The 26,812-nt window shown below is 48.2% G+C and overlaps 1 protein-coding gene across 2 annotated transcripts in view; it reads left to right on the top strand.

The window, feature by feature from the left end:
• Positions 1 to 26,812, top strand: part of EXTL3 (exostosin like glycosyltransferase 3) — a 174,257-nt gene that overhangs the window by 45,724 nt on the left and 101,721 nt on the right. For both annotated transcript variants that reach the window (XM_019537213.1, XM_019537214.1), the window contains exon 2: positions 14,653 to 14,796. The gene's annotated coding sequence lies outside the window, so the exon portion shown is untranslated. The remainder of the gene's footprint in view (positions 1 to 14,652; positions 14,797 to 26,812) is intronic.

Below are 26,812 nucleotides of genomic sequence, written 5' to 3'. Positions count from 1 at the left end.
GATCAGCTCCCTAGGAGGCCTCTCCCACCTTTTACATCAACTAAGCCTTTGTCTTAACACACCAGTCATACGCTAGAACTGCACAGGCAGTAAAATCCTACCCCCTCCCATAAACACTTGTCGCTTATTCCGTGCACTATAGACCTGCCTCCACATTCGGGTATAAGGGCTTGTTCGTGTTTGAAAGGTCTTACAAGGCTGTGGGTCCTCCCCCACACCCCACATTGTATAAAGAAAGCCAGAACTGCTTTTCTAAAAACAGGCTGTGCATTGCATTTTTTTGCAAATAACTTTTTTTTTGTTTGTTTGTTTTGCCCCCCCCCCCCAAAGTCTAATAAAAGATGCCACCTCTGCCACCAGTTCTGATTTCTAAGAACAACACATCCGTACTTCTCTGTTATCCTTTTAAGCCAGATCCCTTGGGAATCGGGGGGATTCGATTTGTGCTGCTTCAGAGCAAGTGCGCAGTATCCTGGCCAGGCCTGTCATGGTGCCACGTCCTTCACCAGCCTTTATGCACCCGGGTCTATTCCTTTGTACGTTATAAGATAACAATGCAAGCTCATCGCCAGAACGGGGTATTTCTCTGGAGTGCCACAACACCTTGTTGTCCATTGTGGAAGGCTCACCAGAATTAATGAGGGATAGTCCGGCATGATGTCGGGGGTCTTTAGGATCTCAAACTTGCCCTGTGGTGAGAGATGTGACATTTTTATGATCTTGGTCACACTAAGGATGTACCATTCTGGTTAAGCCATCTAACCTGCTGTTTCCTGGGTTTATTTAGACATCTTCTGGATCCTTGCCTAGGAGAAAGGACCTGCTTAACTGTACCCTGAGCTGCTGCAGACAGTGGAGTATGCATCTAGAAACCTGTAAAGGGCATGATCACTCTCCCCAAATACATCTTGGGGGGGTAAGTAGCCCGAAGGGGAAACCAAAGTTTAAGCTAAAGGGTAGCTAGCATTGGCACAAGAGCACATAGGTCTAAATAAGTCATGTAAGAACTGAAACTAAACATGAAAAAGTGGTTTTTAAGAGGAACAAGGTTATAGACCAACTTTCCGTTTAGTAGTGGAGACAGGAAACTTAACTAATGAACACGAAGCTTGGTCCCTGCATAAAAAAGGAGCAGATGCCATTGTTGTCTCTGTCGGCACTTATTGCTCCAGAAGGCTTCTTCAAGTCCAGAGTTTGCATGTACCTGGTGACAAGGCCGGAGGCTCTTAAGCAGTTTTTGCTCTGTGCTATGGCTGCTTGCCATGTGTTGCCCATCCTCTTTTGAGAGCCTGGGGAAGCACAGGTGGAAGTAGGCAGCAGTCGGGTTTTTATTTGAATGTTATGAGTAGCTGAAGAACTATTCATATCCTACATACTTAGTACTGCTCAGGCAGGGGTGTAGACTCAAGAGTCCACTGTGCTGTTACGATGTCCCAACACTTTTCTTTTTAAACAGTAAAACTTAACTTTTATAGAATATCCAACATGGGTGCAGGGTTAAATAAAGGAAGCCTTGAGTAAGAAGACTGTTGATAATTTCATGGACTTGTGTAGGTGGGTCACGAATGTACTCTGCATCTCGGTGTGGGATGTGATGGCAATCAACTGTTCTCTCTGCCCGCGGGGCAGGACAAGAAGTAATGGGCTTAAATTGCAGCAAGGGAGATTGCAGTTGGATTTTAGGAAGGACTTTCTAATGGTGGGGCTAGTTAAGCTCTGGAACTGCTTTACCCAGAAAGGTTGGGGAGGCGCCCTGGCTGTGCCTGGGTACCCTTAGCCAGCTTGTGCCCTGCTCTTGTTATCTTCTCCCTTTGCCAGGATGCAGCCAGTTGGTCACCAGTCATGTTGCATATTGTCATCTGTCTACTTTCTCAAGTATTTATGCGATGATAAACCAGGAAGATAGGCTGTGTCTCTGGTTGCTGGGATGGGACCCCCAAAACTAGTGTGGAGTGGAAGGGAAATGCTGTATGGGCAGTTGCAAGGCAGCAGCATTGCCTTGTGATGTGCATGCTGAAATAATAGAGCAGTGGTTTTCCCTTCCATTCTTACTGCCAAGCAGGAGAAAATGCACTGCAAAATAAAATGAACTCTCCAGTAACTACCCTGGACCCAAGGGATGCCTTTATGGTACCTTTAATCCCTAATTTATCTCCTGTAATCTCAGATTAGTTGGAAAGCTGATGACACTGATCATATTATGAGTCAAAGCACTTTTGCTTTATTTGCTGCCATGATAAATAAACCCACTGCACAGCTGTGCAGTTTTTAACTCGTGCGTTGCCACTGACCTGAAGGGGTCCTCGTGTCGACCTGAGTAGCAGCATGAAGCAGGGTGGACCTGGCATATGCCTGATGTCTGTAAGATCTGAAATTTTGGAGAAATAATTGTCTTGGGGCTTTTCAACTCTAATGTGGTAAAAGCTCAGAAGCTAGAGAAAAGGAAGTGTTCATAATGGAAAGCCTTGATGGGTCTCGGAGCAGAGCTGTTCAAATGCAAATGAAATATGTAGCACATAATGCTGGAAGAGGTGCCTTCCTCCGACCTGGCAGATTGATTTCTCTACTCACAATTAGGGGTCATCTGCAACTGAGATACTGTCTCCGCCTTGTCTTTAGTGAATCAAGAAGATCCTGATTAGCACCTTTTCATCACACTTGGTGGTGACCACCTCTTGCACAAATACAGTCCATCTCCTCCCAGAAGCTTGAGGCCATACCGATTGCCCCAGACATCTCAGTGTTTATCTCTGATGTTTCTGTTAACCCTCCTAGGGCTCCTTTCCTGTGTGCTGGTCCCAGTTGGGGTCTCGAGCAATGCTGGCATATAAGCAAGTTATGCAACGGGGAGCTGAGGTCCACACCGAGTGACCCTGGTACAGTCATGAGCACACGTGTAAACAGACAGGGTGGCCCAAGTCGCTCTCCGGCTAAGCAGTGTGGGGTCAGAGCAGCGGGAGGGCTGCCAGAGCGGAGGCACCCGATTTCAAGACGGGGACCTGCTTTCATCTCTCCCGTTGTGGGAATGATCCCTCCCTAATGCCGGCAGATTCTCCCCCGCATCCAACTGTGAAGCCAAACGATTTGAAACGCCTTTAGCCTGCCAATGTTTGAGTTAACCTGAGGGTAACCCTCTCCAAACACTTATGGACCAGGCTTGACTAGCTCATTTAAAAACTAACACATCCTCCCACTCGTACTTGCCCTGGCGGTATCAGTAAAGCATCTCTCGGTGTAGGAAGGGGCTAAGCTCACAGCCAAGCAGAAGAGCGTGGCTCCCTCATGGCTTTATGAAAAACAGTATTCTTTCTGTCCACTCCTAGACTTGTAATGGGCAGCTCACAGTTGAGGGGGAGAAAGGGGTTTTTAACCTTACCCCCTCCAGAGCTCCTACTGACTGGTGACCTGTCAAATGCTCTTGGATATAGACAGGTGTGAGCAAGAGTTTGGGGTGAGCGAATACTTCTGAACTGGAGCACATACCGTGCCAGCTCTGGGCTGCCGATCCAGACATCCAGGCTTCTTCCCCTTCCTGACCGCTCGTGTGCTGGCTTGTCCCGGCACTTAGCTGTGCTTAGCCTTACCCACGCATTCGTAATAGCTGTGGGTTGCATCATGAGATGGGCTTAAAATTACTGGTGTAGTTGGAAACAACAGCATCCTAGGCTCTTTGCTTTCTGAGCCACAAACGCACACTTCCTTCCATGTATTTCAGGTGTTACTTGGCATCAGCGTGGCCAGAGAATGACTTGAACGTGGAGTCTGAGATTTCTTGGGACGTGGCTGCCTTCAAGGTTGGGGACTTCAGGGGAAAAATCCCAATTTTGTGCTGGTCAAGGTGAAATCCCAAAGATTGGCCTCGCTGGCAGTCCTGGCATGTTCGCTGGCATTCCCAGTCCCTCCTGTCCTTGCAGTTGTTCTTACTTGCTTGGTAGACACGTGCTGATCTCACTCCTTTCTACATGTGTGCGTTTTCCTTGGGGAATTCAGCCGAGGGCAAGGGACCTGGTGAGCTTTCTTCCTAGGGGAAACCCTAGTGCTTTGCCTCGTGTCATAGTGGCTGCATTCCCACAGTCGAGGGCCTTTGCTGTGCGGGCATCTGTCTCTCTGTTTAACTTCGAGGTAGAAAGACTTTTGCAACCTTTCTCTGTGCCTAACCTGGGCAAAATGAAGTTGTTCCAAACAGGAGACTTTACCACCCCTTCAGCTCTCTTGTGAAAGATGAATTTTCATTCTACCCAGGAGAACTTTTACAATCTGTGCTCTCTCCTGTGCCCGATGAAGGGTGTGCGCGCCCAAAAGCTTGCAAAGAAATAAAATAATTTGTTTGCAAATATGTAGTTGGTCTAACCAAAGAGATCACCTCTTCCATGAGTTTTAATTCTGTTTAGTGATGTAATTGTCCACGTGACTGAAGCTTGTTTTGTATTCTGATAGGGAAGTAATAGGCTCATCCCCTCTGCCTGTTTATCAGGATTTCCTCAAAGGTGGGATGTCACCAGCCTAATGCGTGTAAGTGGCATAGGTCATCTAGCCAGCTGCCGGCTTGCGTCCTGTGTCCCTTCTGATGTGCTCGTGAGCAATGGTAAAAGCACTGTAGACATGGGTGTTGTATGAGGCTGAATGTGAAGGGTGCCGTCCACACCCAACAAGTTGACCGTGGTATCTTCAGTGGAAGAAGTGGTGCTCACTGGTGCTGTGTCATGGGGCCCAGTAGGTCAGTCTTGAACAACCGCATCACCTTTTACAGGAAAGGAAGAAGTCCAGAGAGAGACTAGCTCCATTCTTGTATCAATACTCTCTCTCTTCAAGGAACAAGAATGGCTTACCAGTCATTTGGAAATACCCTTGCCCGTGGCACCAACAGGCACTTCCACTTACAGTCTGACGCAGTCAGAGGTGCTGGACTGCTCTTCTGACACGTGTGTCCAGGCTTAAATTGAAGCAATAAATAAAGAAGGTGGGGGCACTGGGGAGAGCTTGATTGGTTCCTAAGAAGTAATTTGTGCTTTAATTATGTGTGTCTTTATGGGCACACTTAATAAATAGTGAAATTATAAATATCTGAGATTAATAATACTGAATTGGATCTTCGTTTCCCTATCTGCAAAATGGGGATAAATTATACTTCTGAGTCTGCCAAAAGGGGTTCCAAGGGCTTAATTAACATTTGCCAAGTGCTCAGAGATAGCATCTTTCATCTGCAAATCCAGAGGCAAAATATATTTTGGGCATCCTCGATCAGCTTTGCAATTATTCCTCCCACTGTCATGAGACATGCCAACAAAAGCTACACTCCTGTCATCAAGGGATTGTTGCTGCCTTGTGATGTGTTTTGATTTAGATGTTTTTGCCCTTCTTCCTGTACAGGACTAATTAAGTGCTTGCGAAGTTTTAGGGAGAACAGAAGCCACATTCTTTTCACTTATAAACGACCTACCACTTGTATCCCCCCCCCCACTCCCTTTTAATCCCTGCCTCTGTTTCGTGCTTTCTGAATCTCTTGCTCTATCTTGCTGTAGCGCCATTCCCCACAAGGAAGCGGGTGGATGTTCCCTCTGGCTTTTAAAACCCCATCTGGGTCTCACCAGCAGGCTGCCAAGCACGGGGAAAGCCCTGGCAATTGGTAAGGCCCCATGGGATACCAAACTGCACCCTGCCTCCCACAGGGAAACCAGTCCTCCCACATTCACAAACCATGCGCCTGGTGAGTTAACAAGCACGTCTGGTGTTTTCCAGCCTCCCAGTAATGTTGCTGATGCTGACTGCAAATAGGGCAGTTTGCAAATATTAATAGTTAAGTAAGCGCTTAAGGAAAATGTATGCATGCAGCACCTCCGAGGAATTGATGCCAAGCACAGAGATCTCAGATCAATCTATTGAGCAAAACAGCCGGGTCCTCTGGGTCCTAATCCCGGCTCTCCTACGTGACCTTGAGCGCATCTTGATGACTCTGGGAAAGAGGGACAGAGTTAATTACCCCTTTCAGAGTGGGTTGCTGTTTGCCAAGGGCTTTGAGGCCCTGGATTGGAGCAAGGTGCCGTAAAAAGCAGAGTCCAGAGTGCTTGGGCAGGAAGCAGGGCCCAGGTCAGGCTCTTGGAGGAAGGGCAGCACACACACACAGCAGTTTTAATCAGGTCTTTATAACTGGTGTCTGTGACACAGGCACGCCCTTACTCCTGTTAGCCCTTTGGAGCAGTGCTGCAGGAGGGTGAGCTGGAGCGTGGCCCCCTCGCACGTCTACGTTGAAAGATGAGCAAAGTTCTCGTTGCTGAATCTCTTATTACCAGCAAAGATGGGGGAGCCAGAAGAGTAAAACCCAGCTCCTAAGCTGCGTCTCTGTACAACGTCATCATGGGACCTACGTAGTCTCTCCCCACAACTTCCACCTCCAGGGATTCAGCCCTCCGCGGGACTGAATGTGCTTAGTTCCAGTGAAGGTCCATCTTGGCTGAGGGACCAGAGGATCGAGCCCCAGATTTGCATCTCCATTGGTGTGGGTGAACTTCATTGCTGATGAAACTGCTGCTGGTCCCACGTGAAATGTAATAAGTTTCTTCCCCAGAAGATGCATCTGATCTCTCACGTGTCAGTGATTTGCTTTTTAGAAGCAATAATTCATTGCATATTATGGACTCTGTGGAGCATATGCTAGAAACCTGCTCGGTTTTTCCCCCGCCCTTACAAGAGTCTTCAGCAGTGATTTTTTTCAATCAGTGTGCTGTGGCACCCTGGGTTGCCTTGAGATCCTTCCAAGGGTGACCGCAATGTTAGCTCTGTTTAAGTGTGCAAACATGATTCACAAATTGAACCCAGAGTGTTCAAATGGGAATTCATCAGGCTAAAACTGTTCTGACCTGTTACGAGTCTTCTGAGTTGTTTGCAACAGAAGAGTTGTTCTGTTTTTCTGCGCTCGAGGAATGAGTGAAAACCTAAGAGCTGGCAGTTTGAGGGGTGCCTTGAGTCTTTTTTTAAAAAGGCTGAGAAGCACTGATCTCTAGCATATATTCACCATGGGAGTAAAACGGTTAGAAAGCTTCCCCCTTCGCATGGCCTGATTTTGAAAGGGAGTAAAAAATCTTCGAGTGGTGATTTAACCCAAGCCTCCCACCAAGTACAAGTTGGGTAAGAAAATGCATCCAGTTTATTTTCAAAATTATTTCCTCCTTCACATGTACCTGCTGAGATTTGAGCCTGAGGCACTGTTTCCCATCACTCATGCCTGAAGCAAAGCAGCGAACCTCTCTCATCTCCCAAAGGTTAACTAGGGTCCTCTGCATGGCAGCTGTGTACATGGAGCAGCATCCAGCAACTACAGCTCTCCAGTTTATCCTCTCCTCGCGCCTCCCTAGCTCCTGGTGCTTCAAAGGGACGTGCTGAAGTCCTTGTCTGGTGTTTAAGATCTGCTCTGCTTACGTGAGTGTCTAGAGAAGTTGTCTCCCACTACCAGCTCCTTTTGCCACCAGGAGATGCCATCTTGCTCAGCGATGCTGCAGTGGGCTTCATCAGCCAGCACCAGCTGCATGACTTGCTGATAACCGGGAGTGCGGCATGTCGGTCTTGGATGCCCAGCACCCACTGCTCAGTTGCTTCTTCTATGGTGGCGCTGCCTGAATTTGACTTGCAAGCACTGAGCTGCTCATCTCAAGGTCTATTTCTATTTGATTAGATAAGGGTCCTAGAGAAATGGGGCTGGAAGGGAGCTCCAGAGGTTGCATCTAGTCCACCCCCTGCCGGAGGCAGGATCATCCCTATCCAAACCATCCCGGACAAATCCTTTATCTGCACTCTTGGTAAAATGACCATCAACTCTGACACGACACAAGACATCATGCCCGAACCTGCCGCAGATAAAACGGGGACCACGGCAGGCAGCATTGTGCTGGTAGCAAAGGTTTTAAGTCTATGCGTGAGATCCCGAGTAGAGGCCGTGCCCCCACTAGAGAAGAAGGTGAAACCACTCACAGTCTGCACCAGTCTGCCTGTGAACTATTTGAAAGCCATGCATTTATGGCTGCCTCTGATCACTGCCACCCCTTGGTCTCTTTTCCATTTGGCCATGGTGCTGGCTGGTCTTGGCTGTTCTTGCCACCGTGCCCGATGCAAAATGATTAACTCGGTGCGTGGTCCTTAATGGAATTGATATGGGAGAGAAATGGTTCTTCCTTCAGGTTCTCCCTCTTCTTTTCCAAACTCTTCTAGTCTCTGTGTTTTTTTTTCTTTTTAGTAGGTAAAAAAAAAAACAAAAAACCTAAAACCTTGCTGAGCTCTCACTCCCTTTTGTAGCTTGACTTTTCTCTACCTGGCTGGCATCCGGGTTCAACTGCTTGTCATACAAGTATAATAACCTTTTATCTAATGCTTTTGATCCTGAAGGATCTGTATGCACAGTGCTGTAGAGATGCAGCCACCTGTGAGGTAGCTGGAGAGTTGTCCCCTGAAATGGCAGCGGTAGCTCACAGCGAGGAAGAGAGAAGGGTTGGCCAGGGAGGCTGGACTGAGCCAGGTATTGATGTCTTTGACGGGGTGGCAAGAGCAAGTGAATGGAGCCTGGGTTGATTTCTGGCTTTGCTGTGGTATGTGGCCAACTGGTGGCATGCCTGCTACAAGTGGCATGGGCATGCAGCAGATAAGGTAGGGAGCAGAAAGCAGAGCAGTAGATCAAGCAGAGGAAGGTGATGGGAGTGACACCTGGAGCAGGTGCCGGGCTAATTTGCAAAGTGCCTGCCCAAAAGGTTGACCCTCGCTGGTTTAGCCTATGACAGTGCCTCAGTTGTCATATCTGTAAAATGAGCAGCAGCGTCGAACGCCCGGTACCACCGTGTGTTATTCATTTGCTGTAACTTACCTGTGAGCAGTTGGGACGTGAAGCTTAATTGTCCGAAATCCCTCTTTTCTCTCTGCTTTTGGAGGAAGGCGTAGCAGTGAGGAGAGGTGGATGAACTTCGTTTCAGCAAATGGTCTTTAAAGAAAAAAGAGAGGGAGGTGCTTATGTATTTGGGGAGAGGTGGGGCAGAGGAACGGTCCTCACCTTTGTTATTCCTGCTAATTTAAACTGGTTTAAAATGAACAAATTTTTAAAAAAAAATGTAAGAGAAATGGCTCGACCTGGAAAGAAACCCCTTTCCTCTAAGCTGTTTGTGGAGTTGTTTTCTCTCCTGGAAGCATGAAGGGCCAGATCAACCCTGCTAGGACTTGAGCCTCCGACATCGGAGCAAGCCCTGCTTTAAATACTGGAGCTGACGCACACAGGCCTGGCTCTTTGGCAGCTTTCCCCTTTCAGGCTTTCCTTGTAAATCAAATACCAGGAGTCTGAACAAGCGATGAATATTCTTGCCCTTGTTTCTCCAGGAGACTACGAGGGATCTTTCTTTCTCTCCAGCTGTCCTCGCATAGTTTTAAGCAGAGGTGCAGCTGGGTGTGGATGCTGCAAAATGTGGCAAATCTTGTGCCAGGCAGATAAAAACTTGCAATTGGACACCAACCCCCCCAGACTGATTTATGGGGGGGTTGGTGCCCCCCCCCAACAGGCTTTTTGCTCAGATATTTGACGTCCAGCCTGGCATCCAGACTTTGTCAGAAATGATGATGGACAGAGTTGAGCCAACAAGGGACAGAGGAAATTCCAGCTGTCTTCCTGTAAAATATAGGTGGTGTTCTGGGTATGTACGTGGCTGCAGGTACGGTTGGTATTTTATAGCGTTTTGGTCTGGGCTGTTCCCTAGTTTTGGAGGGGGGCTTATCTAATTTAGCCTTGGGTCAGGACTTGTGTAGAACGGTTGGGATTGTGTCGGTGGTCTCACTCATGACCGGGCACGCCTCTGCGGGACCTATGCACCCACTGGTTTTGCGTTTGTGCATTTTGAGTTGAGACTCACTGTGTTGGAGAGCTGCGTTGTTGCATGAAGTTGGCTAATCCGACTGTATTTGTAGATGCCCGTGACTTGAAGTGGAATGACTTTACTCTCTTTTGCCAAGCGATTCTTGAGGAGGGGGAAGAGAAATGGCCAAGTGCCATCATCAAAAGCAAGGGAGAAGTTGCTGCTCATTTTGGCTTTGGCATTATTAATCCATTATTTACCTGTCTCTGACTTCTGCTCCTGTTTGGTTGCTGCCTCTTGCCATGCCATGTCACCACGCCTGACCTTGGGTCCTTGGCTTTGGACTAGCCATTGAGGGGTAGGTGCCCAGCGGTGTTCAAGGCTCAGTATCTCGCAGCAAATAGCCTTCAGTGACCGGTAGGTCTGTCGTTGCTATTGCAATCACCATCCTGCACAAGCAGTGCGCTTTTTGGTTGTATTCTCTTTCCCCAGTATTTACTGGTTGAGGGGGCACCTCTCCTGTTCCTGCTTTTGATTGTTTTAACTCCTAGCGAACGGCTAGTTGTCAGCCCATGCACGCATGCATCTTGCCCACACAGTTACCTAAAAACAAATCCTCTCAAAAACCAGAGGTTAGGTAACCTCACCATCTACGAGCTTACCCATGCATGTATATTGGTGGTGGGAGCTGGGTGCTGTATCCCCATAAACTTGTTTTCATTTAAAAAAAAAAAAAAAAAATACAACTTTCCATGTAACCAGCTGTTTTTCACTGCATTGGGCTGTCTCATAATGTTGGCGCAGGAGTTGTGGGAACTCATCCGGTTCTGTGGATTTTCACTTTCCCCGTGATCACTCCTATCCTCTTGCGTCGCTGCTGTTTTTCAACATTTCCAGGATCTGGACAGTGTTGCATTGGCAGGGCTCCTGTTCTCAGGAGAAGGGTGTGGAGGGACGGCTGGCCCAGGGAACGTCTGAAAGCCAAAATAAATTAAATAAATAAGGGAAAAGAAACCCCAGGAAGTTGGCTAATAGGATGAGAGGGGCTGGGAAAGGCTGGATCTGAGGCTCAAGGGGAAGATCTGTTCAGATGCATTGCCTCTGCATCTTCGGAGTGCTTTGCATGTCCCTTCTTGCAGCTGCTGGCTGATGCAAGGAAACGTTTGACCTAGAGTTGAGCTAGGGACATTAAATCACACAGGTTAAGTGGCTTTCCCCGGTGACAGACCAAGGACTAGTATTTGGCAGCTAAAGGCTCTTGCACCCATTCTTAGCCCATTGGGCTATCCTGCCTCCTTGCAAGGTCTCCATTGCATAGTAGAGGAAGGGCCAGCATTGAAGGCAGTTTGGGTTGGTTTTTCTCCGTCCTTGTACCTTGAGGGGTTTCTTTGTGGTGCTTTGTCAGCTGGGACATTTATGGGGTAGGGGCAGGCACTAGATGTCTGTCCCCTCTGAGGCAAGCTGATTGTCCACAGCTCTCCGTCGCTGGTGCCTCCTGCCTCCCACTTCCAAATGCCTCTCCCAGTCCCCGGATTTGGGCTCGGAAAGGAGCCGTCTGACTTTGTCTTTCCACGTAACTCCTGCAACGGCCATTGCCTCTGAAATAAGGATAGTTTAAAGAAGCGACAGGAACAGGCGCTCTGAAAAGAAGCAGCGTTTTTGCTACCGTTGGCATCGTGCTCTTCCAGTTGCTGTAGTCAGCCCACGGCAAGACCCGTTTCATCAAACCCATTGTGTCGTTCTGAACGTGTCCGTCCAGCGCCTTGGCATGTGGCACTGAACTGGGCCTTGTCCATGGGCATCCCGGTTCATCCCCCCGTTCCTCTTCCCTTTTTCGCCTGCTACTTGTCTCTCTAGGTCCTAGGCTGCTCAGGGTGCAATTTGTCTTCTCCTGCGTGTTCGTACAGTCGCTGGCACAGCCGGTCGTTGGCTTCAGTTGGACTCCCTGGATATTACTGCAATACAAACAATAGTTTGTCACTTTTTGCAGCTGTTAAGTAGTTCATCTCCCCAGGGCAGGACTCTACCCTGCGCCGTTTCCTGCCGTTTTGTTCAGTGTGCTGCACAGATATGGATGCTGCATTAGCGTCTGATGAAGTCGCTGGTGCCTACAAAAGCTGGGGCCTCTCTGAACCAGTTAGTCTCTACGGTTCCCCTGCTTATGTACACCTAGCTTCATCTCCTGTCAGCCGTCTGTTCCTCACTTTGGGCATTTATGTTCATGCTTCGGGAGGCGTCGGGGGGGGGCACTTTAATTGGCACCACGCTTTAAAAGCACCCAGATCGTCATGTGTATCAGCATCCCCACACTGAAAAATGACAGTGGAGCACTTTGAACTAAAGCTTGTTAAATGAGCTGTAGTTTTAAAGCATCCTGCCATCATTTTCAGCACGAGGATGCTGATGTATGTGATGCTGGAGCGCAGTAATTACCGTGTTCCAGCTGACTTTAATTAATTGAGTCTGCTTTGACGTGCTGGAATTGCAGCGCATCGGAGCAGGATCCCTATGTGTGTGCAGGAGCCCTTTGTCTCTAATAATTTCACCTTTTAAATATTCCATTTTATTTTCACATAATTATTCCTGACACAAACATCGCAAGCAGAGATGGTTTTCTCTGCTTGTTATTTTACCCTTCAACTCTTTTGTATCATCCTTTTCCAACACAGCTCATGTCCTAGTGTGAGGTGTACTTGGTAAAACCCCTTTTGATCAAAGGGGCTTTAGGAAGAGTTTAGGACTTGCAAGCAGCCAATGAACCATTTGCAGACGTGCAGATGTAAGCCAATGGTACGCAGCAGCCAAGGGCGTGGGATGCTTCATTGCAGTTATCAGGATCACCTAGAAATTGGATCAAAAAAGATCTTTCTCTCTTTTTCTGGATTGTTTTGAAAACCAAAGGCTTGTTTTATTTTTCAAATAAATTCTCAGAACTCGGGGAGTTTGGAGGAAACTAAATGATGCTGGTTTTTTTCTGTGAACAATGATGATCTTAATTTTGTTTTTAATTGTCCATTATAACTAGTTTATAAGTAGCTTTTAACATTGTGCAGCTGGAAAGTTGGAGCCTCTGGAAAATCCTAGCTCCTAGCAGGGTTTCTAGAAAGAGATCCCCATTTGTTAGGCCTATCGCACACTCCATTTCCCATGCATTTTTTTTTTTGCCAGTGTGTTTGTATGAAGGAAACGCCGCTGCTCTGACACTGGGTCCTGGCCTCATCACCTCTTTCTTGCAGTGGTGTCTCCCGATGATCCCAAAGAGCTTGGACCTCTTGCCATGCGAGGAGCTGTGAATCCAGCTGTTTGCAGTGACCCAGGAAAGCCTTGTCCAAATTCAGTCTCCTTGACATGCAGTATATAGAAACGCTGGCCTGGAAACCGTACATAGACATCTCTCAACCCTGCTTGCCAACTTCTGCTTATGTGAGCAGGCCAGGTTCGCTTCCTCATGAGCTGGAAGGTCTGCTGCATGCTAGGAGCATGACAACTCTCGGTGCCTAAACATCCTGGGTTTGCCTTGTATTAGAGCATGACAAAGGGATCTCGCTGCAGTCTGGTAGCAGCACAGCTTTGTGTCTGCAGTTCAGTTCCCGTGTTTTCTTGGATCTCTCTCGCAGTTTCCTGGCAGTCATTAATGCATAATAATCTGGCTACTGGTCCACAGGTCCATCTCCGGGGTTGCAATAGATCCACATTGAGTCTCGATAGGCCATTTGCACTACTCTGAAAATGCCCGCAGTCACTTCATTGCTTATCCTCTACCTGAGAGAAGAAATTCTCTCTCTTAGGCCTGGGCAATAGCAAGGCAATAGGTAGCAGGAGAAGAAAGTGATGCATCATTCTTAAATAATGCAGAAATGTCCCATGTTCTCCGGGAATAGAAAAATAAGGCTGGAAGGGCCCTTGAAGTCAGCTCATCCAAGCTCCTGCTCAAAGGAGGATCATCCTTCTGGAAACCCTTCTAGACAAGGGTTTGTCCAGCCTGCACTTAAACTTTGGATGATGGAGATTTCAGTAGCTCTCTGTGCTTGGTTCCAGTGGAAGGAACAAAGGCTGTTTTTAATTGAATTTAACTCTTATTTTTAAAAGGTGATCATCCAAGGTGACTGTAATGGCCTTTTCACTTGTTTTGTAAATCACCGAAAGCTTGATCTGGTTGGTTTCTATAGTAAAAACATGAAAGCTTCCCAAAGAATTTGGGGGTCAGGATAGCGGCGGGTGGCAGAATACTTGACCCGTAAGGTATGTACAATTTGGGAATGGCTTTGGGGTGCTCGTCTTTGTAACAAAAGCAAGCCAGGGTACTCCTTCCCGTTTTTATAGTCTTGAGCTCCTCTGAACCACTGAAACGAAGGTAAATGAAATCAGAAAGGAAATGGGAAGCATTACAAGCCTGATGTTTTTCCTGGGTGCCAGAGTAGGCGATGTATTGTAGCTGAGCATTGTGTAGCTGTCATTCAAATGTGTATTGGTTAATGTGCTGGACTTGTGTCTAATCGGCACACGTTGACTGACTGCACAGTGAGAGAGTCATGGTCTCCCAACTCTTGTGTGAATTATTGGGCTTGCTTCTGAACAAAATGTCTTTGAAAGCATTTCTTGTGTGATGCCTTGGTTTCGGGATACTCCAAAGGATAAAGGGGTGAAGGGCAGGCTTCTGTCCGGTAATGACATATACAGACAGCAGTTCTTCTGCTTCAGTAGATTTGGAGCTCAAGAAGTACATTGAAGATGACTGGGGTACTTGAATCGAGTGGCCTTTTCTCCAAGGAGTTAAACAACTACAAGTACTTCTCAGCAATTAAAGATGTCTTTTCTGTTTTTTGTTTAGTTGACTGCCTATGGAAGCACTCTGAGGTCCAAGCAGCGCAAGTGGTCGCGGAGGAGCCAGAGCACAAAGATTATGTGTTGTCACGGATGAACACAGCGACTCCATCAGCTGGCTGCACACTAGATTCGAGGACTCGGCTTTCAGGTAAGGCGGCATTTGTGTTCGAGCATGTTGCTGCCATCACAGCCTCCTACGATTGCCTGTGGCTTTCCACTGACATGTGATTGCCATTATTCGAGGTTTATCTGAGCCAAGGGAATGTGACAAAGCTACAAGTCGTTTTAAAGTCCCTGTGCTTTCTAATATGCATGGGGCAAAATCCACCCCCAGAGTTCTCCAGCGCAGCATGGGAACCAAGGAATCCAGCAAAAGGCTGAAACGCCTGCTGTAATGAAATGCAGCAGTCTGTGGTTTGAGAGAGTGTTTGTTGTCAGGCACCAAGCAAATCCAGAGGGCCCTGATGATGTGATGCGATGCTTATCTCTTGCTGAGCTTGCATCTGCTTGGGCCTGACCTACAGAAGTGTCATCTCTACCTGCTGGGATAGAGCTCTGTATGGTTGCAAGATTGCTGCCATCTCTTTAGTATCTCTCCTGGAAGAGATCAAAGCAGCCCCCTGCCCCAGGAGGCCTTGGCTTAAAAGACACTGAATCTTTCAGCACGTAGCTGAAATTGGAGGAGCTCTGCTTCTGCCTTTTCTCCTCCAAAACGCGCCTGGTTCTTGCAAGCTGCTTTTAGCCCTCCAGTGAGGCTGGCAGACTGAGCCCTGGGCAGGCACACTTGTGACTAGCTGGTCGACAAATTCTGCTGCGCGTGAGGAAGCTCTTGGGCTTTGACTCTGCTTCAGCGGTGCTGTTGGCTTGGCAAGCCAGAGTTTGGCCATTGCAAGGCATTGTGTTTATATTTGGAGGGAGATGGGAAATCTGCTCCATGAAGCCTGATCCGGGGGGGCGTTTTGGACTTCCTCTGTTTGCAGCTGAAGCATGAATCCCAGCTTTTTCCTTGCCCTGCTGCATCAAACGTGGTTCCATGTCTGGACAACCGTTTCCAACACATCCTACAAGCTGCTTATTAGCTGAGCTACCATTGGAGACTGACCCAGAGCAGCACTTCTGTGCTCTGCATCCACACTGATGCACTGTGGCCTTCTCCAGATCATTATCATTTCTGCTCCTCAGCTTGTTCATCTACACTGATCAGTGCAGCATGCATTGAACTCGTGCATTTTGGGAGGCTGCCTCAGAATTGGCCGGGCAGGGCACACTCTGTTCATTTTAGTGCTTGTCCTCTAGACATGAGTTTGCCTTTTTATCTTGCTTTATTCCGGTCCCGTGGCTGGGGCGTCAGAGCAGTGACCTACACGCACTGGCCATGGCATCTGCACATGGGGTGGCCTGCTTTCCTCGTGGCCTAGGGGGGACTGTGTTGCTCCTCTTGCACGTGCAGATGGCAGCTGCTGAAATGATAGTGTGAAAAGAAAGGCTGGGGTACCCTGGGCAGCTCTTTTGCCTTGAGTTTAAGAGAATTTTATCACTTTGGGGCCCTGGCCTAACAGTCCAGTCCAGAAGCAAAGGTATAAGGTGGGGTTTTCCAAAGCACATGACCTTTGGTAGATCCCTGGTCCCCACTGACGCCGGTAGCAAAATTCCCATTAATTTTAATAGCCTCGGAGATGGGCAGTTGGCTGAGTGCTTTTGAAAAGCTCCTCATCCCCATATCTTCTGCAGTGATGCATTTTCTAGAGGGACTTTTGAACTTGTTAAATATCTTGTGGCCTGCAGGCCATGGCTTAAGGTTGTTTTAGAAGTTGGTTGTTCATGCTGTCCAGATCACCAGGTCAGTACAAATGAATGTTACTTTCTCTTGAAAGCAAAGGACTCTTTGGTCTAGTTTTTTTTGGAGACCCGGATAGCTCATTGTTAGGTGTTCCTGTAGCTTGTACCATCCTGCTGTTCTTAGAATATGCTGTTTAACTTTATCACTGCTTCTCATGCTGCTGTTTCTCATTCCTTTCAAGGGTGTCAAGGCATTTTGCAAACACAAAGCTCTGTCCCACCTGCATGGCGGATACCTAGTAGCTACAGATGGGCAAAGAGGGTACGGCTGAGGAGTGGGTGATTGATTTTTTTTTTTTTTTATTTCCCCCCCCCCCATTTCTGCTGCACCTTTTCTCTCGAAGCAGTTTGCTAATATAGCAAACACTTCCCAGTCCAGAAACATGCAGTTTACTCTTTTCCATGGAGTGAAGCAGGCAAATGTGTTTAGCAGTTACCTGGAACGTAGGAATAGAAATCAGAACATTATTAGTCACTTTGGCCTCCTGTTTGAGGAGTTCCAGCATTTTGCATTGACCCCAAATGGAGCCTGACAACAAGTTTGTGTTTAAAATCAAGCTTGGGCTTTAGACAATGGGATCAGAAAGGAATTTCCTCCCCGTAGCTTGGCTTTTGTGCATTTTTAGCATCAGAGATGGTCACAGCTGGAGTTAGTCCTGCAGCGCAAGCCAGTGCTGTGTGTGGGGCCACGAATGGTCTCGGGTGCCTGGCCGGTGTGTCTTGGTCATGCTCAATACCAAAGTAAGGGTCAGGAGGAATTTTCTCTGCTGGGCTGGCAGGGACCATAGGTGTGTTTCTGCAGCCTGGGGCAGGGATCACGTGGACAGAGCTCATCTGGTCACTCGCCTGCCACTGCAGGGCCTTGGCTTTGGTGGCACTGGGGGCTCTTCCGCACTCTCTTCCTGTGTTGCATAGCTAAGGGTCATGTGTCCCTTTCCTCCCTTTTGTACCACCGCTATTGGAGTATTTAATACGACTAAAGCCATCGGGTTGTCCAGGGAGCTTGTGTGACACTTAATGGCCTGTGATGAAAAAGAGAACACGTTAAACAACCTCGTGCTCCCTTCTGGCAAGTATTTCTAGGCATCTGTCAACTCCCTTGTTAGTAACCAGAGAGGCTGCTGTTCCCATCTTGCACAGGGCAAAGCATTGGTGCATGCAGAAGTTAAGTGAATCTGCCAGGGTCACATGGCAGGCCTGGGAATACAGCCCAGGTCATCTGCCTCCCGGCCCCTTGCTCTACCCTCTATAAAGATTTCCTCCTATAGTATATCGAACTGAAACGACAGGGACCCGAGAAAGTGGGGAGAAGGTGATCAGTAAGTGTGGGTCATCGTTGCAGCTGCAAAATGACTGCAGCCCTGTACTCCTTGCTACTGACTTGGAAAGGAAGCTGCCTCTTCCCTTCCATTGCTCCCCCCTGCCAGTCTGAAGCCCTTCGAGCTGTGGGAAAAATGCTTGGACCGTATAGAATCCAGATGTTCTGTTTGGGAGCAGGAAGCGCGAATGCTGCCCGTGACCCAAGCGGCTAAAAATAGCGAGAGTCTTAGCACAGACATCTTCCTCCATCTGGCACGTGGGCTTCTCCAGCCAGATGCACGTGGGATGTGGAACAGGGCGCGGGCAGGCAGCTCGTTAGCTTGATCTCCCCATGTCTTAATTTCTTCTGTTGTTGTATTATAGTAATGCTGAAGGCCCTGGTGGAAATCAGGGCCCTATTAGGCTCAGCAGCATTGCAGATGCCTCGGAAGAGACAGCCCCGTGTGACTGAATTTAAGACCAGACAGATTGTAACAGACCGCAGGAGGGAAAGAGGAAGGAAAAACAGAAAAGGACCCCCAAGGGGTGAGATGGACCAGTGAAGAGCCCATATCAGGGGGTTACGATGAGTTATTGCTATAATTGGCTTTCTCAAAGTGTTCCTTAGCTTCAGCATCAGCCTCCGGCAGCTGGTTTTGTTGTTTTTTGTTTTGTTGTGTTTTTTCCCCTGGACACTGCTGAAGAGGTGGGTCTCAGTGGCTGGCGGGGGGGGGGAGGTTTGAATGAAGCAAAAGTGTTGGCCCAATTAGGAATGGATTTGGGGACTGTGCTCCAGGTGCTGGGGAGAGGCATGTCATGCAGGAAGGTGCAGAGGCTTTGGGGGCTGTTCACGGCTGGCATCCTGGGTGGAGCAGAGGGGGTGGCACACCACGATCGGCATGACTGTTTCGTGCGGGGTCGATTTTATTGTAATGTTGCTATGGCCACAAATCTCCCTCCAGTTGCTGCAGCCAACTTATGAAATTCCTTTCTGATTGCATCCTAGCACCAAACTCTGTTGGGCTCCAGAATCGATCTGCCAGGGCCAGCATCACTGGAGACATTTTAACATTAACACTAGGCCAGAGTCTGGGCTGACAAGCAGCCGCTCCCCCTGCCTGGAGGAGGGGGCTCTGAGGAGTCTCCACTGCGGGGATCTTTGGGGGTTCAGTGTTTATCCCCCAAGTCCCAGGTAATTGCCCTGCATCCCTCTTGTGTCTGGAGTCCCATTCTGTTAGTGCCACAAGATAACTATCGCAGCACTTCTGCCCTGCTGTGTCCTCAATGAGGTGTCAGGCCAGGGACATTTATGCCTGCCCGGACTTGCCTCAGAGATGCGGGGGATCCAGGAGGAAGGCTGTGACCATGCAGCTGCTGCAGTGACTTTTACTTTTCTACCCGTATTGTGGCTTTGCCTAGGCATGCGGGATCCCCTACCGAATGGAGCATCTGTAATAGCGCAGCCCGGCAGCGCTCATTCAGCAGCCATGAACCACAGGGGTGAGTGGCTGTGGCTCAGCTTCTCCAGCTTGCTCAAAGCTGTGTCACCGTGGCTGTCCTTGCTGGGCCGTGGGAGCACGGGGTAGTGAGGAGAATGTAGATTTTGGTTGAAGAACTATTGTCTTGAAATCAGTTTGTGGAGTATTGTCTGCTAAAGCCAGGAGCCCTGTCTGCCTTGCTTCCACAAGGTCAGCTTAGAAGCAGAATCACCAAAAAATGAGGGTTGAAGGGAGCTTAGGACGTCACATCTAGTCCAGCCCTCTGCTGCATCATCCCAGCCGAGGCTTTATCTACCTGGCACTTCAAAACCTCCAAGGATGGAGAGTCCAGCACCTGGGTGACTTGTTCCAGTGCTTTACTACTCTCCTAGTGAGAGTTTTTTTTCCTAATAACCAACCTCAGCTTCCCTTGCTGCAGCTTGAGCCCATTGTTCCTTGTCCTGTCATCTGCCCCCACTGAGACCAGCCCAGCTCCATCCTCTTTGCAACCACCCTGCAGGGAGGTGACGGCTGCTATTCAATCCCCCTCGGTCTTCTCTTCTCCAGACTAATTAATCCCGGTTCCCTCAGCCTCTCCTCGCAAGTCATGCCCCCCAACCATTTTATTGCCCTCCACTCAGCTCTCTCCAATTTGTTCACATCCTTTCTGTAGTGGGAGGACCACAACTGGACACAGGACTCCAGATGTGGCCGCCCCAGTGCAGAACAGAGGGGAAGAATCACTGCCCTCGATCTGCTGGCAACGCTCCTACCGATGCAGCCCAGGATGCCATTTGTCCTTCTTGGCAACTAGGACACACTGCTGGCTTCTGTTCAGCTTCTTGTCCCCTGTCACCCCCACGTCCTTTTCTGCAGAGTGGGTGCCCAGCCAGTCGGCCCCAGCCTGTCCCGGTGCATGGGATTGTTCCTTCCTAAATGCAGGACTTTGCCCTTGTCCTTTATTAAACCTCATGGGATTTCTTTTGGCCCAATCCTCCTATTTGTCTAGGTCTCTGAATCCTAGTCCTAGCCGAGCATATCTACTGGTCCCCCCAGCTTGCTGCGGGTGCACTCCATCCCATCTTCCAAGTCACTGATGAAGATATTGAATAAAACTGGCCCCAGGACCAACGTGTGGGGCACTCCACTTGTTACTGGCTGCCAGGTAGGTGTTGAGCCATTGATTACTACCATTTTGAGCCCAACGGTCCAGCCAGTTTTCTATCCACCTTACAGTCCATTCATCCAGCCTGGACTTCCTTAGCTGCCAGAAGTCTGGCAGCTCACGGGAGTGAATTCCTGTTGCAAACCCAGGATTTTCCGGTATGCTCCAGGAGCCCTTGCTAGGATTGCTCTGTCCAAGATTGCAGGCGCATTTGAGCGTGTCCCTGCAAACAAGGACTGCCGCACCTCGGTTCCTCCTCCGCTCTGGCTGCTTCATTGGCATCTCCTCTAGCCAAATTTCCCTACCATGAAATGAGGCTAATTCTTCCCTCTTTTGTGGTTTTGGTTTTTGTTTTTGTTTTTTGAAGTTATGGTAATTAGTGGCTGGCATTTGGGCTTTGAGGGATTTGGCGTAAGTGCCATCGACAGGCAGTAAATGGGAATTTCTTGAAGGGTCTAAATATCGTTGGCTCTTGCTGGTCTGTGTAACTCTTCTTTTGAAAAGTGCTGCTGTGGATCTGTTGATACACTTGACAATCTTCTGACAGTGTAATGAATATCTTCCACCTACGCCTTCTCAAGTTCATAATATAAAACAAGAGCTGCACGTTTATAGGGCTACTGCCACCATTTGCCTATCTTTAACATGGTGCATGTAAAGATCTTTAACAGGATTTGGTATCCTCAAACACTGTAGCAGCCCATTGTATTATCCATCCCCGTTGTATAAAAACCAGAAAGTAAATCAGTGGCAGAATTGGGAATAAAACTCAAGCCCTGATCTTGTTTGCTGTAGCAACTAGACTTTACCACCTTCCGCTGAGGTCCCAGCACAGGTAGGAGCTGTTCTGCACATAATAGCTAATTTGAATTATGACAGCTGCAAATTTCAAGTGGGAAAAGCTATTCTGAGTAACTCCCTGCGTGGCCGTTATTATTGTGAATCTGACTGATGCACTTTCTGGTTCAAATTTAGGGAAAAGGTACTTTTATTCCAGAATGAAGATGTCCACATAGAGTCGATCGTGGCTGGCTCTTCTAAAATGATGAGCCCTCAATGTAGACAAACTGTATGTAGGCAAAACTCCCTCTCTGTCAGCTCTGCCTTTAGTATTGGGTGCAGCCTACTGTGTGCTTGCAGGATGCTAGAGAGCAATGAGAAGCAGCTGCCCGAGAGAGGGTTTTAGTTGTTGTTATTTGTAGTGGGGGACATGGTCCTCCTCCTAAAAATGGCTCACTGGGATCCAGCCCTTTCCAGTACCCAAGTCAGCGTTTTGGCTAAGCACAGCTGGTACCGTGTGGCTTCTCCCCGCAGCTCTGTTAGGGCTGTCTGTGCCTCTTACCCTGGCTCTGGGAGTAGCTCTTGGAGCTGGATGTTATTTTGACAGCACTTGGGGTTTGTGTGTGCATGCTTCAGAGATCTGCAGCTTCAGTAACCGTCTCACGAAAAACAGCCTACGCTAGGATGGCTGGATTAAGGGAAGGAGCAGCTGCTGCATTCGTACAGGGCGGGCTTTAGGGAACATAGCCCACAGGCCAGCAAATGGCACTTGTCATCTTGCCTCTGCGGGAGAGCGAGGAGATGGTTATTCCCTTCCCTGGGGTTGGAAAAAACAAGAGGAGGGTGGTGGGTTGCAGGTGCAGTGCAGAGGGCAGAGATTTGAGGAGGGTGCAGCGCAAAGGAGAGGAGGAAGACTTATCCAGCTGAGATCTCAAAGCGTCTGGCAAAGAACAGGGAAAGGAGGAGCTGATTGTCGGGATTCAGGCCTCAAAGTAGAGCAAAGCTTCTGGTGTGAATGTAAGAAACCAAGGGGGAAACTCGCATCTGGCTGTGCCCTGAATTTGGTCTCCTTCCTTTTAAAGATCCCCCTGCAAATATATTGGCCTGTCATGTTTCCTTCAAATTGCATAGATTAAAATGTTTGTTTATACACCTTCCAAAGCAGGAAATCCTCATTAATGGCACCGGGGTGTTATCAAGCTGTTCTCAAGACTGGCAGCCTGCGTTTCACAGCACTGAACTCCGTTTACGTGCAGCATGGCATGTGCGAGTCAGGCCGGCTTGCGGTGGCTCTCGGGCGGTCGTATGTATTAAGACTTGTGCATATGGGCAACAAGCTTGGCTTCTCTAGGCAGTCTCGCTGACCCTTCTGACACTTGGAGAGGCTGAGAGATTTCCCTGTCAGTAGAAAGGTCAGCAGTGAGATCCTTTGCTTGCTCTACAAAGCAGTAACGCTCCACGTAGGTGGGTAACATACAGAGATAAACCCCCATCAGTGGAGTGCATTGAGCCACTTGTCTTAACATCTCCCCTCCGCCAAATACCATGAGCATTAACGTAGCATTCTCGCACTTAGGAGATCTTCCAAAGCGTCCCAGGTATGTACGAAATCAGGAGCTTTCAAATGCCACCTCTTGGACCTCCTGCTTTGCCAGGGAGGTTCTGTCTGGGGTCAAGAGCTGCTGCACGGGATCAAACTTCATGTCTGGTGTGCTGTCCCTGGCAGTGGAAGGAAGCAGATGCTTTAGAGGAAGGGGATAAGAAACGGAGCAGTGATCCATCAATCCACCCTGTGCTGGACCTTCTCGGTCACCCGCCTAGTCTGTTCCCTGATGGACCTGTTCTCCATCAAGGTGTCAAACACAGTGCCAGATTATGACATGCTGAGGCCCTAAACTATGTCCAGCAGATGATAAAAAATAATCCACAAAATCCACAAAAATAGATTTTTATGAAACTTTAAGATGAACTATGGTTATTTCTGCACAAATTTATGAACTTAATGTGAATAATAACTATGGAGCCATATATATTTATATTGCTGTCATATTAAAATACAAATGTCCAGGGTGTTTTTATTTCTTATTTAGTAGTTGTAAGTAGCTTAAGCCTAAATCCAGCTGTGGTTGAACCCCTTTTGGGACCTGGTTGTGCTATTGGCCTCCACAGCATCCTGTGGTGATGAGTTCCACAGGTTACTCTTTTGTGCAAAGATTGGTCATCAGGTGCTCCTCATTCATCTGCTCTGAGACACGGAATAACAGTTCCCCGGTCACACTCCTTCCGCACCATTCCCAATTTCCATAGACCTCCCTTGGCCGCTGTGGAGGAAGATACCTGTAGTATTAACACGTGAGAAAAACAGCCAAGGACTTGGGTCATTATGGAAGACTTCAACTTCATAGTGGGGCAGGAGGCTGGACTTGATGATCTTTGAGGTCCCTTCCAGCCCTGACGTCTATGAAATCTATCTCATTTTCCAGGCTGAAGAGGCCCAGCCCTGAAGCTGGGCCATCCCCTGATTTCCCCCCCATCCTCTTTGTCATCCTTTGCACAGCAGTAGCCATATACGAGCACATCGATTTTTTTCCTGAAGGGCATGGGGCATTTTCTGTTTTATTCTCAATTCCTTTCCTTACAATTCCCAGCGCTGTCTGTCGTCTTGACTCCACTGCACAGCGAGCCGATCTGTTTAGACTCTCCACGCTGACTTCCCCGGGTGCTAAAGGCTAGTCTCCAGGCCCGGCGTTGAGTTCCCGTAAGCTCTTCTTTTCCAAACAGGTGCATGTGCTCATTGCATTGCGACAGACTTTCTCTGGTAATCAAGAGATTGGAAAGAGGGTGGCAGGGGGTGACGTTGTGATCCTGAATTTCGTTTTACCCCTGGCATTTTCCTCCTTGGACACGGTTGTGCATTTGATATTTCTCATGGCTATTTTGATTGAGCCAGCTGTGGCAGGGTCTCTCTCTTTTTTTTTTTTTTTGTACGGCTTCCTTCATAACAGCAGCCCTGATACTGGAACAGCTCCTGAAGTACAGATAAATGCTAAGATTCCTCTTTGTGTTCTGTTTGTTATTTAAGTATAAAGAACAGCATGGAAACCTCTCCCGGCTTTCAGCTCATGTAATCACAGTATTTAGCATTCTTATTATGTGCTACAGCCTGCTCACCTTTAACTCGATTGTTCTGAGATTACTTATCTGGAAGAGACGGCGGTTCATTATGTTAATTGGGTTTGAAATTACTGCATTAAATATCTGTAATTGGAGTTGTTATGCTGGCCTCACTGTGTCCTGGGGTTTGCAAGAAGCAGGAATGAATATGGAAATGTGCGCTTTTTGTTGCGGTTAGTGGCTGTACAGCAGGGCTTGGATTTAAAGAATACCCCCGTCCCCCTCACACGCACCTTTTTAGACACACGAATGCATGCAAAGGGGTCTGTGAGGTTGGAGCAATGCCTGGTTCTTTGTGATTTCTGCTGTTGTGTTGGTTGCACGGTGAACCTCTTTGCTTCTAGCAATGTGGTAATACTGTATTCTTTTGCATTAGTTGCATCCTGGAATACACACCTCATTTTTAAAGGCAGAATGAAGGAAAAAATCTTTCCTTGTAGTAAGTAATGGAGTAGCAGCAACTAGGGATCTAAGCTAGCCCCGCTATTTCACTCCTTGTGAATCACATGCTTCACCTTTTTTTGCTTTTGTTTGATACATGGCAGAAACTGCTCTTACTGTATTTTCTCGCATATAACTCACATTCCCTTTTCAGCAGCTGTTTTGGTTTTTTTGGTGGGGGAGGTGCATGATGCATGCAAGAAAATATGGTACTTGGCTCTTCTGTAGAGCTATTCTACCAAATCTCAAAATGCTCTACCAAGGCAGGCATGTACCTCTGTCTACCAAGGCAGGCAGATACTCCCCCACCTCCGTCCCCATTTCACTAGGGAAATTAAGGCACACAGAGAGGGAGAAGTTTGTCTGACCTCACCTAATAGGACCACTGCCGAGCTCAGGCATTGGGTTCTCAGTTTGGTGCTCTGTGCATGAGACAGCATCACTTCTGTGCTAGTGAAATGCAACCTCCAGAGTGGTTTTAGTGCATTGAGCAATTGAAGTTTTGGGCATGTGAGGATGGGGTGTAGGTGTGGAAGAGGAGGAGTTCTTCCCAGTAGGCAGCTAGTGTAAAAGGTGATATATATACTGTCTCTGCACCTCCCCTTTTGAGTGGTGCTAGGTAGGATGGGGTGTGAAAGCCCTAACTCCCAACATGGTGGGTCCCACTTCTTAGTTCAGCCTTTACCACTTCGTGAGGTCCTGGGTGTAACCAAAGCTGTTCCCTGCCTCCATAAAACCAGAGCTTGCTCTCTCTATGCTGTGCCGTGGACATGGGGCTACAACATACCTGCCTCCTGCAAGGCAGCATTGCGGCGCTCTGGCGTAACAGGATCCCTCTGCACTGCCGGTGCTGGGAGGCTGCTTAATAATGGATGGGGGAAGTCTGAGGGCTTGGTCTAGTGCCAAAATGAGAGCGAGGGTGGTGGTGTGGGCAAGAGATGTGGGAGGAGGGGAGACGGGGAGGGAAATGACAAGATGTTCCTGCCTGGCACTGAAAAGAATCGGCTTTCAGTTCCTGCCCCATGGATCTGTTGGCTACAAAGAACCGACTCACAGGATCATAATGTTCTAATTTATTGTATGGGATGTGAAGTCGCCAATAAAATCGTAAATGCAAGCTTTGAGTCATGAGGGGTAATAGTCACCTTAATGCACACACACACGCACACTGACACACACGCAATTGCTGCAATGGTGGTGTGGCACCAATGTTGATTTATAGCCATCTGGGGCGCTGGAGTCTGCTGTCGATGGTCAGCTTCCTCCAGGGTGATGTCTTCTCCAGAAGGGGGTCGCCTGCTTGTCCTTCTGTCTCAGTAGGTCGGGTGCTGGATGAGGGGGCGCCACTGAGGATTGTGCTTCACTGCCTTTTATCCCTTTTTGTGTGATTTCCACCAGCATCATCTTGGCTGCCCAGTCTGGAAGTTGCTGTCCCATGTGGGTCTTGAGTAGTGCATGAAGCTGTCAATGGTGCAGTTTCAGGAGTCCACCCTTGACTTGATTGACTTAATGGCTGTATTGTCATAGGTTGCAGGAATAGTCAGTAGGGGGGTGCTCAGTCCCAGGAATCAGTTCCTTTGTTGATTAGCCTAAAACAGCTTGTCGAGTAGAGTTTTGTAATGGTACGTTTCTCTGGTTGGGCTGTTTATCAGTTAACAGCCAGAGGTTCTTGGCTTGTCATTTAATTATCTACTGACTCCTGCTTGCATTCACTCAAGGGACCAGTCCAGTATAGCAGGTATTATTACTTTTACAATTACAATTTCAGTGCAGTTGAACAATGGTCCAGGGTGTAACTTCATTCTACAGGGAGTACATTCCTTAAGGGTTTAAAGGTATAAAATATAAAATACAAAATGCCATGGTAAAGGTGAGACGGATGAAATATAAAGATGCACTGTGAGAAGTATGAAAATGCAAAGTGAGGTAGCGAGGATCAAAGGCTACTGGGGACCGTAAGTGAGTTAGGTTAGCACCAGGACACGAAC

Source organism: Crocodylus porosus, unplaced genomic scaffold (assembly GCF_001723895.1).
Source record: "Crocodylus porosus isolate Cpor-Errol unplaced genomic scaffold, CroPor_comp1, whole genome shotgun sequence".
NCBI classification, from domain to species: Eukaryota; Metazoa; Chordata; order Crocodylia; family Crocodylidae; genus Crocodylus; species Crocodylus porosus.
This window is presented reverse-complemented; position numbering and strand designations above follow the sequence as displayed.